The 10,658-nt window shown below is 42.3% G+C and overlaps 1 pseudogene across 1 annotated transcript in view; it reads left to right on the top strand.

Annotated features, from left to right (window-relative positions):
- The first annotated feature begins 1,197 nt into the window (after positions 1-1,197).
- The window catches only part of LOC309819338 (ribose-5-phosphate isomerase-like), a 33,391-nt pseudogene continuing 23,930 nt past the window's right edge, over positions 1,198-10,658 (top strand). Inside the window, exons 1-3 of the transcript in view lie at positions 1,198-1,393; positions 4,779-4,911; positions 9,767-9,926. The product of the transcript in view is annotated as a ribose-5-phosphate isomerase-like (transcript). The remainder of the gene's footprint in view (positions 1,394-4,778; positions 4,912-9,766; positions 9,927-10,658) is intronic.

Below are 10,658 nucleotides of genomic sequence, written 5' to 3'. Positions count from 1 at the left end.
AGCGGCTGGGCCCGTGAGCCATGGCCACTGAGCCTACGCGCTCGGAGCCTGTGCTCCGTAGCGGGAGAGACCACAACAGTGAAAGGGCCGTGTACCACAAAAAAAAAAAAAAAAAGGTAATAAACCAAATTAACTAATATTATCTCTGGGTGAAGAAATGATATGTGGTTTTTTGCTTTCTTCGTTATGCTTTTTCTATATTCGTCATTTTTTGTCAAAATGAGATCCTGACAAGGAAATGAATTAACTTCAGACTATCTAGCTTATCTCAATAGAAGTTGGATTATTTTTCTTCATTGACTATGTTTTTTCCATTACTTACTAGATTTGAAGACCATTATCTTTATAGGAACAAATCCTTATACTTTCTGTGTCAGACATCAAAAATTCCCCAAAAATAAAACCGCCAACTTGATAACCAAGACCTACTTAGAATATACCCAGGGAACGTCCCCTAAAGCGTTCACTTACTCACCTGGAAAAATCATTGAGTTTCTCTACAACCTCGGAGCAGGTTGTGATATTCTTTGTGGTATCCGGATGTGATCACATCTATGTGTAGCTGATGCTTTGCAGGAAGAAAGCCATCTGAGACAGGCAATTAGAAAGAGAGAAATTCACATTGCATATCTGAGACTCAAAAAGTCCCTGAGAACTTTTAAAGACCTGGTAAAACCTATTAAGTCTTTTTATAAAGCTCTGTGTCAGGTAAGGAACACTTGTTGGCCGCATAATCTTAGGTTCCCATGATTTGGATAGTGAAAACCACTTTGATAGCTCTGTTACCCAAGTAATCTGATCTGTAAAAGTGACAGTTCTCCTGTTATATGCCCTTGACAGTCCTCCAATGTTCCTTGGTTTTGTCTCTTACATGATTCATGTTTATAAAATGTGTCTGTATCATTTTACTGATGTGAATCAATAACATACCTTTACACAATGAAAATTTAGGCATATTTCATTTCTAACTTAACACCATTTGTTCTATTAATTCAAGGAATATGTCCCCCCATGGAAAGTATGAATGCATATATGTGAGTCCAAGATGAACTACGGGCAGAAAAGGAAAATGCACGAGGGCAACTGATATACATAGAAACCCGACTTGAAGAGATTATCGTTCTGTGATGGTGTGGCTCTAAAGACTAATCAAAAAGGAGCTTTTGTGTTTGAACTAATAGGTTCTCTCCATGAAGGATGGCAATTACCAGCACCGGAAGCAGCCAATACCCAGAATTGAACACAATACCTGGGGTGGGGCAGCCACTGGGGAAGCAGAGACAGAATCAGGTGCTGGAAGAAAGGCTGGTCCGACAGGCAGAACACGATGTGTGGAGAGAACGGGAAATAACCACAGATGGGAATCTAGACTGTCATTCTTGGGAGTATAGAAGTAGGGAAAGAGGTGGCATATTAAGAGGGAGGGCAGGGAGAAAAGGATTAACACACAGGAAGGGGGAAAACGGACATGTAAATAGAGAGCAGCAGCAAGGGAAAGATGAGAGATGGTATTTGAGATGATATTAAGAGGCACCAGTTGAAAAGCTATTGGAGTCAGGAGCAAGCAGCAAAAGCCATTAGTTTCACAGCTACAATGTGTTATCTAAGAGTAACAATAACAGCAAACATTTCTTGCGGTGCGTATCAGGCATAAGTGCATCCCTTGTATTAGTTCACTGTACCCTTTGCAATAATGTTATTGAGTAGCTACTATTATCACCATTTTGCAGTTTAAAAAACCAGAGGTTCAGAGAGATTAGGTGACGCGCCTCAGGTTAGCAGCAGGGCCAGGCTTCAAACTCAGCATTCTGGTTTCAGAGTCACGTTCTTGGCCATTACGCTGCATTAGCTGGCTGGGGCTTGAGTACTGCCTAGTTACGGAATATTTTCAAGAGAAATATTTTCCTGAGAGCTGATGCCTCTTCTGCAGCCCTGCTCTGGTCTCAGCAGGAAACAATCAAGTAGGTTTTCCCTTTTTAAGCTGTATTGAAAGGCATATCACAGTTCCAGAATTGCATTTTGTTTCCAATATTTCAGGCATATAGAAGATAGAAGCACAAGAAAAGGAAGGGATGGGGAGAAACATCAACTTACTTTCAGTATTTCCTCTATGAATAAGATATTTTGTCTAATTAAAAAAGAAAAAAAAAACTGAAAGAAGGCAATGAAAACAACCATATGTGGTGTGAAAATGCCAGTTTTGCTAAGCAAAGCTAAAATGAAAACGAAGAAGCCAAGTTAATCCAAGGAGAGAAGAGGCAGAGATGAGCCCTAAGAACAGCTCCACCCACCCAAGTAACCAACAGCTTCAACCTCTGAAGAGACTTGCCTTTTGCTAGTAGGGAAAAATAAAACTGCCAAACCCAGAAGTGAGAGAGAGGGGGGGAAAAACAAAAGAAAAACAACTCCTGACTTAAACAAAAAAAGAAAGGGAGGGAAGGAAAGGTGAAGAGCAGTCTTTGAATAGGTCAGGTTAAAGTAAAAGACACTGCTTCACTGACTCCAAAGAAAATTGGGACAAGAGAAAGATGCTGAACTGGCTACATGTATGTCCAAGCCACCACAACACCAGTCATCACTTTGGCATAGGAAAACCACAGGTTAGGTTCAAATGTGCAAAATGAATTTCAGTTTTAACAGGTTGGGAAAAAAATAACCATCTTCTTTAAAACATGCATATTTGCTTTTTTCTTTTTCCTGTTATTTCTTTCCTTTATTTTATTTTATTTTTATTTTATTTTATTTTATTTTTTACTGGTGAAAGTGTTACTTCCTATGTAGAATTTGGGATTGAAATCTGTGGAATAACTTTCTAATTTTCCCAGCTAACCTATTTTACTGTTTATAAAATTTATTTTTCTTGGTAGAAATGTACCAAGAGCTCAAATATATTTATTATTATTATATATAACATATTTTATATATAATATATTTTACTGTGTGTGTATATATATATATATAATCTAGAGGTTTGAAACTATAACCGAATTTTTGAAAACGACCAGGACCGTGTCTCAGTTGCACTAGCAATTTCAGCCATTTTAGGAATCCATATAGATCCCCACAGATCAATTCTACAATGGTAATCAGCATCGAGACAAGTGACCGTATCAGTTGTGCAGCAATCTGCTATGGAAATAAAATATGTTGACAGGGTATTGACCAAAGAACTGTATATTGGCTCAGTTATAATTTAGAAAAATATGGAGCATGGCGATAAACTTAGGGTTCACAAGAATATACAAAGCACCAAGATCAGCATTTGCCCATGTTCTAAGCCATGCTGGGGGTTGCGTGCTCCCTCCAAACTCCACCGGTAACTAGCTGCGTGCTCCTCCATATATTCCCGCCCCTCCCATCTGGGGGCTCCATAAATCAGGCTGACAGGCATCTCCAAGTTATGGCAGCAGTGTTGTATAGCATCGGGCCTCTCAGCACACTGAGCGCGGAGACTCATACTCCATCGTGCTAAATACATATTTGGCTAATAAATGAGTGAGGGATGCTTTTCAGGATCTCTTATGGATTCTTGTATAATAGGAGACTCGAATTCCCAACGTTTTCCCCGGCCTAGTCGGGAAAATAGCCAGTTCTTATTTTTCATAATAGCAATAGATTTTTTTTTTCATTTTGAGATCAGCAAGTGCACCAAGACAAGCTTCAAACGAGGAACCGTTTCCCACAGCCTATGATCCTGCCCCAGCTCAGTTTGCAGAAAGACAGCCTGAGGCACATAGAGGTCATACAAACCCAAAGGTCACAAATCTGAGCTCCCGGTTAAAGCTGTTCAAATATAATCTAGGATATGCTTGGCCATCAATTTTCATTTGAAAAAAGAATAAAAAAGATCAGTATATAAAATACAAAATTGTTATAATTGGACCTCTCTAAAGAGAGAAATGACACTTTCCCCCAACACTGCTATACATATAGTATATTTACTTGTTTATACTCTGCCTCATTCCACAAAGCCTTTGAGAAAGCTTCTAGTTTGATATTTTCCACAGATGTAACAAAAAAAAAAAGAAAAGAAAGAAAGAATAGTAAACACTTGCAAGTCCTGGAAATCCTCCCTAGGGTTCTGATGCCATGTACATTTGTCCAGTTTGCCTTATTCATCCCATATAACCCTGTTTCCAATGATGAAAATTGCCCTTTTTACCTTTTCTCTGCAGAAGTAAAGTTTCCATCTTTATTCTCCCCAAACAGGTGAAGAGAGAGGGCTGGGGGAATTGCCACAGAAATAGCGAGACATAATCAGAGCCAGAAGCCAAACGTTCTGAATCAAGGGGGCTCATATGCCATACAATGAGTGATTTCTTTATTATAGGCCTTTAATTAACAAAAGATGGTTTTAACATACAGCCAACAGAGCATATTTCACTGTGTCCCTGTAAAACACTGCTGGCAAATCGGAAGTAACATAATAGCTAAATCACTGCAATTTTCACCACATGAAGAAGACCCAACCTGAATTTTACATGACATCTACCTGACGTCAACCATAAAAGGATAAAAGTCCAATATTTAGTGCCTAATTCAGCAAATAAAACTTTCGAGTCTATACTGTAGGCAAAACTAACATACATAAAGTCATCGGAAATAAAAGCAGGATTCTATCTACAGCCCAAATTTCAGACATGCTTTTAAATCTTAACGACTTTGTTTAAAATTTTGTCAAATGATCGTTTTGTAAATTAATTTACTAAAATGACTGTTTGGGGGCAGAGGATAGACAGGATCACCTGGGGCGTATTGTTCCTCCATTGTCCCTTTAGGGAGTCGGTCTAATTCTAACAAAACGAAGCAGTTGAAATGTGGCTTCAGTGCTCATCATCCCTTTCTTAACACTGTTGTCATTGTATTACTGTTTAAGAATGGTGATAATGGCTATGACGAGCATCATAAATGGTAAAGGCCTTCATCTTCCAAGGTTCAGTGATAATTGATTGAGGCGCAACCGAGCTATTTAGTTTTTTCACAACTGGCAAGTGTATTTTCATAAAACCCAGGTCTAAAGAGAGAAAGACCTGAACTGGCCACTGAGGTCCACAGCCTCTCTACGCAGCATTAGAAGGATAGCCCTGGGACCTGGCAATGTTATCCCCTTCTCTGTTTCTTAGGGGGGTAGCAGCTGCACCACCTACAAGCATAGTGGTAAACAGCTGCCTGCGTCTGCCAACCAAGCTAAACTATGCTAAGGGAGAATGAAAGGTCATTGCCATTCAGCACAATGAGTGCTGTGCAGAGGGCTGGCTCTCAGCATTAGAAATGCCTGCAGCCTGAGGAGAAATAAGGCTGAAGAACGGGTCAAATAAAATCGTGTTTCTGGGCTCACACTTGGTTTTGAACCAAGAAGGTGTCCTGATTATATCCAGTTAACCACATGCAGGGCTGCTGCGTTTTCTCTGCAATGAAAATGCAGGTGTTACCACACCAGGAAGTTGGTTGCATGAGGAGGTTGCTCTCAAAGCCCTGCCTCTAGGACCAAGGTCCTGCTTATTTGCAGTCCTGTGCCCCCAGCATCCCCTCCCATTGTCTCTCAAGCCCCTTGTGGCATATGGAGTTTAATAAACAAGGCTTGATTTGGAGAAGACCAAGTCCTCCTTACACACATTCATTCCTGGAGAGCAATGAGCGTTTTTCCTGAGGTGGGCACTGAGAGTGCCCTTTAAAAATCCATCACACCTGCAGAACACAGCCTCTAGAAGGAGCTTCCTGGTGCTAAAGGCAACAAGGGTATGATTTCTCTTAATCTGCTAAAATGCAGTCATTCATTTGGAGCAGTGGATGGATGAAAAACTCATCAGGGTATGCTAATGCCACTATCCTATTCATTTAGGTACTGTCCTGTAGGTTCCAACCAACAACAGGATATGAACACTAAGTATCAATCACTCAAATTATAAGTACCAACTGAGCGATACTTATTAAGTATCTATTCTGCACCCAGAATATTACTTGGTGCTAGAAAGGGATGAAAGATAAATATGAGACATTTCCCCTACCCTTTCTATAGTTAAAGAACACATAATTCACTTCGTAAAAACTCTTGAGTATATACTGTAGGCAAAACGAACACACACACAATCATTGGAAACAAAAGCTGGACTCTATCTATAGACCAAATTTCAGACATATTTTTAAATCATCCTTTAAATCTCCAAATAAATGTAATCCTTTTTTTCCCATATGAAACACATTCAAATATATATATATATATTTTTTTGTTGTTGTTGTTGTTGTTGTTTGTTTTGTTTTGTTTTTTGTGGTACGCGGGCCTCTCACTGTTGTGGCCTCTCCCGTTGCAGAGCACAGGCTCCAGGCGCGCAGGCTCAGCGGCCATGGCTCACAGGCCCAGCCGCTCCGCGGCACGTGGGATCTTCCCAGACCGGGACACGAACCCGTGTCCCCTAGCATCGGCAGGCGGACTCTCAACCACTGCGCCACCAGGGAAGCCCAAAACACATTCACATATTTAAAGGTAATATGTGTATGTCTTATTTTTCCAGGCTAAAATTTCTTTAACCCCTTCTCACAGGACAAGATTTTAAAATTATTCCCCATCTTAATTGCCTCTTTCTAAATAGATGCTTGTTAAGCATCTCTCTTAATATGCTATGGTTCTGCACATGCACTCTATGAAATTCCGTCTTCCTATCTGCAAAATGGCAGAGCTGGGCTAGAATAATATGATTGTATCCTCCCACCATTAAAGGAGCTGATTTGAACTTGCACACCCATAGCTCTGTTCATCTAGGGGACTTCCAGGGAATATCCACAGAAAGCACTGTCATCAGATCAAACATGTTGAGAAGGGCCCAAGGGTGTGTGGTAACCGCTGTAAAGGATGTGGTTTCCAGGGGATTTGTCAGGAACCGAGGTCTCAGGTTATAGAGTGTGACAGGTGGACTGGCTCACTTACGAGACCACCAAGTATATGATCTGTGGAGCCTCTTAGAGCTCGGTCTCTTCACGGAGTAGAAAATAGAGACCCGGGGCCAAGGAACGTGCTGAGGAGCTACTCTGAGCAGCAGATTGCATTTTCCAAAAACGTTAGCAGAGCATTTCTGACCCCAGCTGCTCGTGCAGGACCTTGTCACATCTCCCGCAAGAAGTGGGGCTTATTTCCTGTCCCCTAGTGACAGCTTCGAGGCCAAGAATGCTCGAATGCTTTTGTATGTTTCTCTCTCTGTGTCTGTCTCTCACTGTCTCAGTCTCTAGCCATCTATTTATTTATCTGTCTGTCTGTCTATCTATCCATCTATCCATCACATCTATCTATCTATCTACCTACCTATCTACCTATCTATCTACCTATCTAGCCAGCCATCCATCCAGCCATCCATCTAGCCAGCCAGCCATCACATCTATCTATCTGTCTCTCATCTATCTCTATCTATCTATCTATCTATCCATCCATCCATCCATCACATCGATCTATCAATCTATCTGTCTGTCTGTCCCTCTATCTATTCATCCATCTATCACATCTATATCTATCTATCTATCTACCTATCTATCTATCTACCTATCTATCTATCCATCTATCCATCCATCACATCTATCTATCAATCTATCTATCTGTCTGTCTGTCCATCTATCTATTCATCTATCCATCACATCTATATCTAACTATCTATCAATCTATCTATCTCTATCTCTACCTCTATCTCTCTGCACACCTTTGGAGCCCTGAACCACCACGTAGTAATTCTGGTTTCCCAAAGCCAACAACCTGGAGAGACCACAAAGAGTCATCTGAGATGTCCTGCTGTTCAGCCCCCAGCTGTCTGTGTCGTCCCAGCTCAAACACGTAAGTGACAGAGCTTCCCTGTGAGACTCCCTGAGGGAGAGCCACCTTGCTGAGCCCAGAACCATCAGAGATAATAACATGTAGTTGTTTTACACCATTAAGTTTGGAGCTGGTTTGTCACCCAGTGACAGATAACTGGGACTCTTCGTTCTTCAAGGGGGCAGGGAGACCCTTTCTTCCAAGTCCCTCCATTCTATAGAACCCCATTTGCTTTCCCTAGAGTTGCCTCAATGTGTGATGATAACAGAACTTGGTCAGGCTGAGACTCCAAAGGAGAAATTCACTTCGGGAAGTGATGAGATCAAGTCCAAAATCCAGGTCCTTCATCACATGTGGCTTCCCCTTCCCTGACTATGTTTACACAGAGTTCTGCTTCAGTGGACCTTAGGAATAAGTGCCCCACACCGTAAAGAAAGGTACACGTCATCGAGCCAGGGTCCTTCATGGTGAATGTGGGGATGACTGCTGAGAACAGTGGACTCTTGAACCCAGCACAGAGATTTAGGTATCTGGTGAACCTGGGGTCCATCGGGGGCCCTCCTTCTAGATGGATGGGCTTGGGCAACTGTGCAAACCTTTCAGAGTCTCAGTCTTTTCACCTCTCAGCGTGGCTATAAAAATGAGTGTGAATAATAGACCTAAAAACCTGCCACCACATAGAGGCTCAGCAAACGTACTTGTCAATGTTGTTGCTGTAGCCTATCTGTGTTATTGTGATACTTTATGGAATAGGACATAATCTCCACACATTGAACATTGAACTCATAATTTCAGTAACAGGGGTGGGTAGAGCAATCATGAAGTGTTTATACCAAAAAAAAAAAGGAGGGGGGATACGCTGAAGAAATTATTATCTTCTGTAGTCCTTCACGGTGAAATTAAGTCTGGGGTTTCTGGGGAAACATATTCAAGACTGCAGAGCTAGAAATTTTACAGATTTGCTGAAATAACCTTGCCTTCCTATTGTTTATGCAAATTTAGATGAAATCAAGCAAAATATCTGAAGGAACTTGAGCAAAAATTAGGCTCTGGGAGGTTTGTTTTCTTTCATTTTTCTTAGACTTTCTGGGAATTTTTGTTAGTGGGGAAATTGAGACACCGGCATTGATTACAGATGGAATATTCTCAGCAGCCCAAGTGGGTGTTGGTAGCTGTACACAGTCATCTGAGAGCAGAGGAAAAGGGTAGAAAATGAGAACATAGTCTCCAGAGAAAATTATTATGGTCCTAACGATCCTCAGTGGATAAATGCCTGGGGAGAAAGGGTAAAAAAATAATTCTGGGAAAATAGGAGCCTAACAATGGAGCTTATTCAAAGTTAATTTTTAACTGATTGCCAATAAATTCTATGCTGAAAAATTGTGGGAGATAATTTCTATTTAATAAGATGAAAAGATCTCCTTGCCCCCTAAAATCTGGCGCTAAGAAGATAATATTCTGGTGAGTAGTGGTGCTTCCAGGACTAGAAAAGAGAGTCCTTCAAAAGCATCCCCGGGCTTTAGGCAACAGGCAGCATGGTCCGTCTGTTGAAAGATGACTTGCAGTTTTTATATCTCTTCAAAGGGAAATGAGATGCAGGGACTTACCAGGGGACTTATTCCCAGGCTACCAGACATACCAGTCTTCTGTTTCTCATTGAGAAAAAGACTGAGGCTATGGAAAAAAAAAAAAAAAAGTCAGGAGACCTAGTTCTAGTCTGTGCCCTGACAAAACAAGCTGTGTGACTCTGGGCTAGTTTCTCTGAATTTTTCATCTGAAAATGTCCTCATGGGCTCAAAGACTCTCCAGTCATGTCCAGCTCCTTCCATGACACACATTCAAGATGTCTTTCCTTATTCTTTCGGCACCAGTTCTCCTGAAATGTGAGATTTGCTTAAGAGCCCCCAAATCTCAAGGGAATATCCCTTTTAAATCTAAAAGGAGTGCTTGCTGGTTACTGCTCTTTGGCAGCTCAGGGTCCCTTCCCCACACACGATCTGCAAGCACCCTGGGCAGCCTCCCAGCACGGCCCCCGACACTGAAGGATGCCACAGCCTTGGCCAAGTGGGCTGCCCTGTGTGCACTTGAGCCCCTCAGCGACCCAGCCACGGCAGACCGAGCAGAATGGCAGGTGAGAGTCTGATATGGGATTGGGATTCACTCCAGGGCTGGGGAGTTAACCAGCTCAGGAAGGGGTGACTCTCCCCAAGAGGAGGCCACACCCAAGTCCCAGAGTTGTCACACCACCACCAAGCTCCAGGACAGAGGAGGAGTGCTTGAGGCTGAAGAGAGAGAAGCAGGGGCTGTCGCTGTGAAGATTATGAAAGTATTTTTATTATTATTATTATTATTATTTTCTTTGCAGTACGCAGGCCCCTCACCGCTGTGGCCTCTCCCGTTGCGGAGCACAGGCTCCAGACACGCAGGCTCAGCGGCCATGTCTCACGGGCCCAGCCGCTCCGCGGCACGTGGGATCTTCCCGGACCAGGGCACGAACCCGTGTCCCCTGCATCGGCAGGCGGACTCCCAACCACTGCGCCACCAGGGAAGCCCTGAGAGTATTTTTAGATGCAAAGAAGATTTGAGTGTGGTGAGGGGTGGATGGGAAGGAAGCCATAAGAAAAGGCAGTCAGAGAGTGAGAATGAGGCAGAAAGTTCAGAGATTAAAGACTTGACCCTGATCGAGGAAGTGAAACTAAAATAGGAAAAGGAAGAATGGATCTGATGGAGAGAGAAAGAGAGGGGAGGAACAGCAGAGGGAAAGAAAAACAGAGACAGAGAGAGACAGATACAGTCTATAGTAACATGAAGAATGAATATGATGGAGAGGGGAAGAGAGGAGGGAAAGAGAGACAGACAGAGA

This window comes from Grampus griseus, assembly GCF_964374135.1.
Source record: "Grampus griseus genome assembly, chromosome: 2".
Classification (NCBI taxonomy): Eukaryota; Metazoa; Chordata; class Mammalia; order Artiodactyla; family Delphinidae; genus Grampus; species Grampus griseus.
The sequence above is the reverse complement of the archived record's forward strand: the minus strand, read 5'-3'. Positions and strand labels throughout refer to the sequence as shown.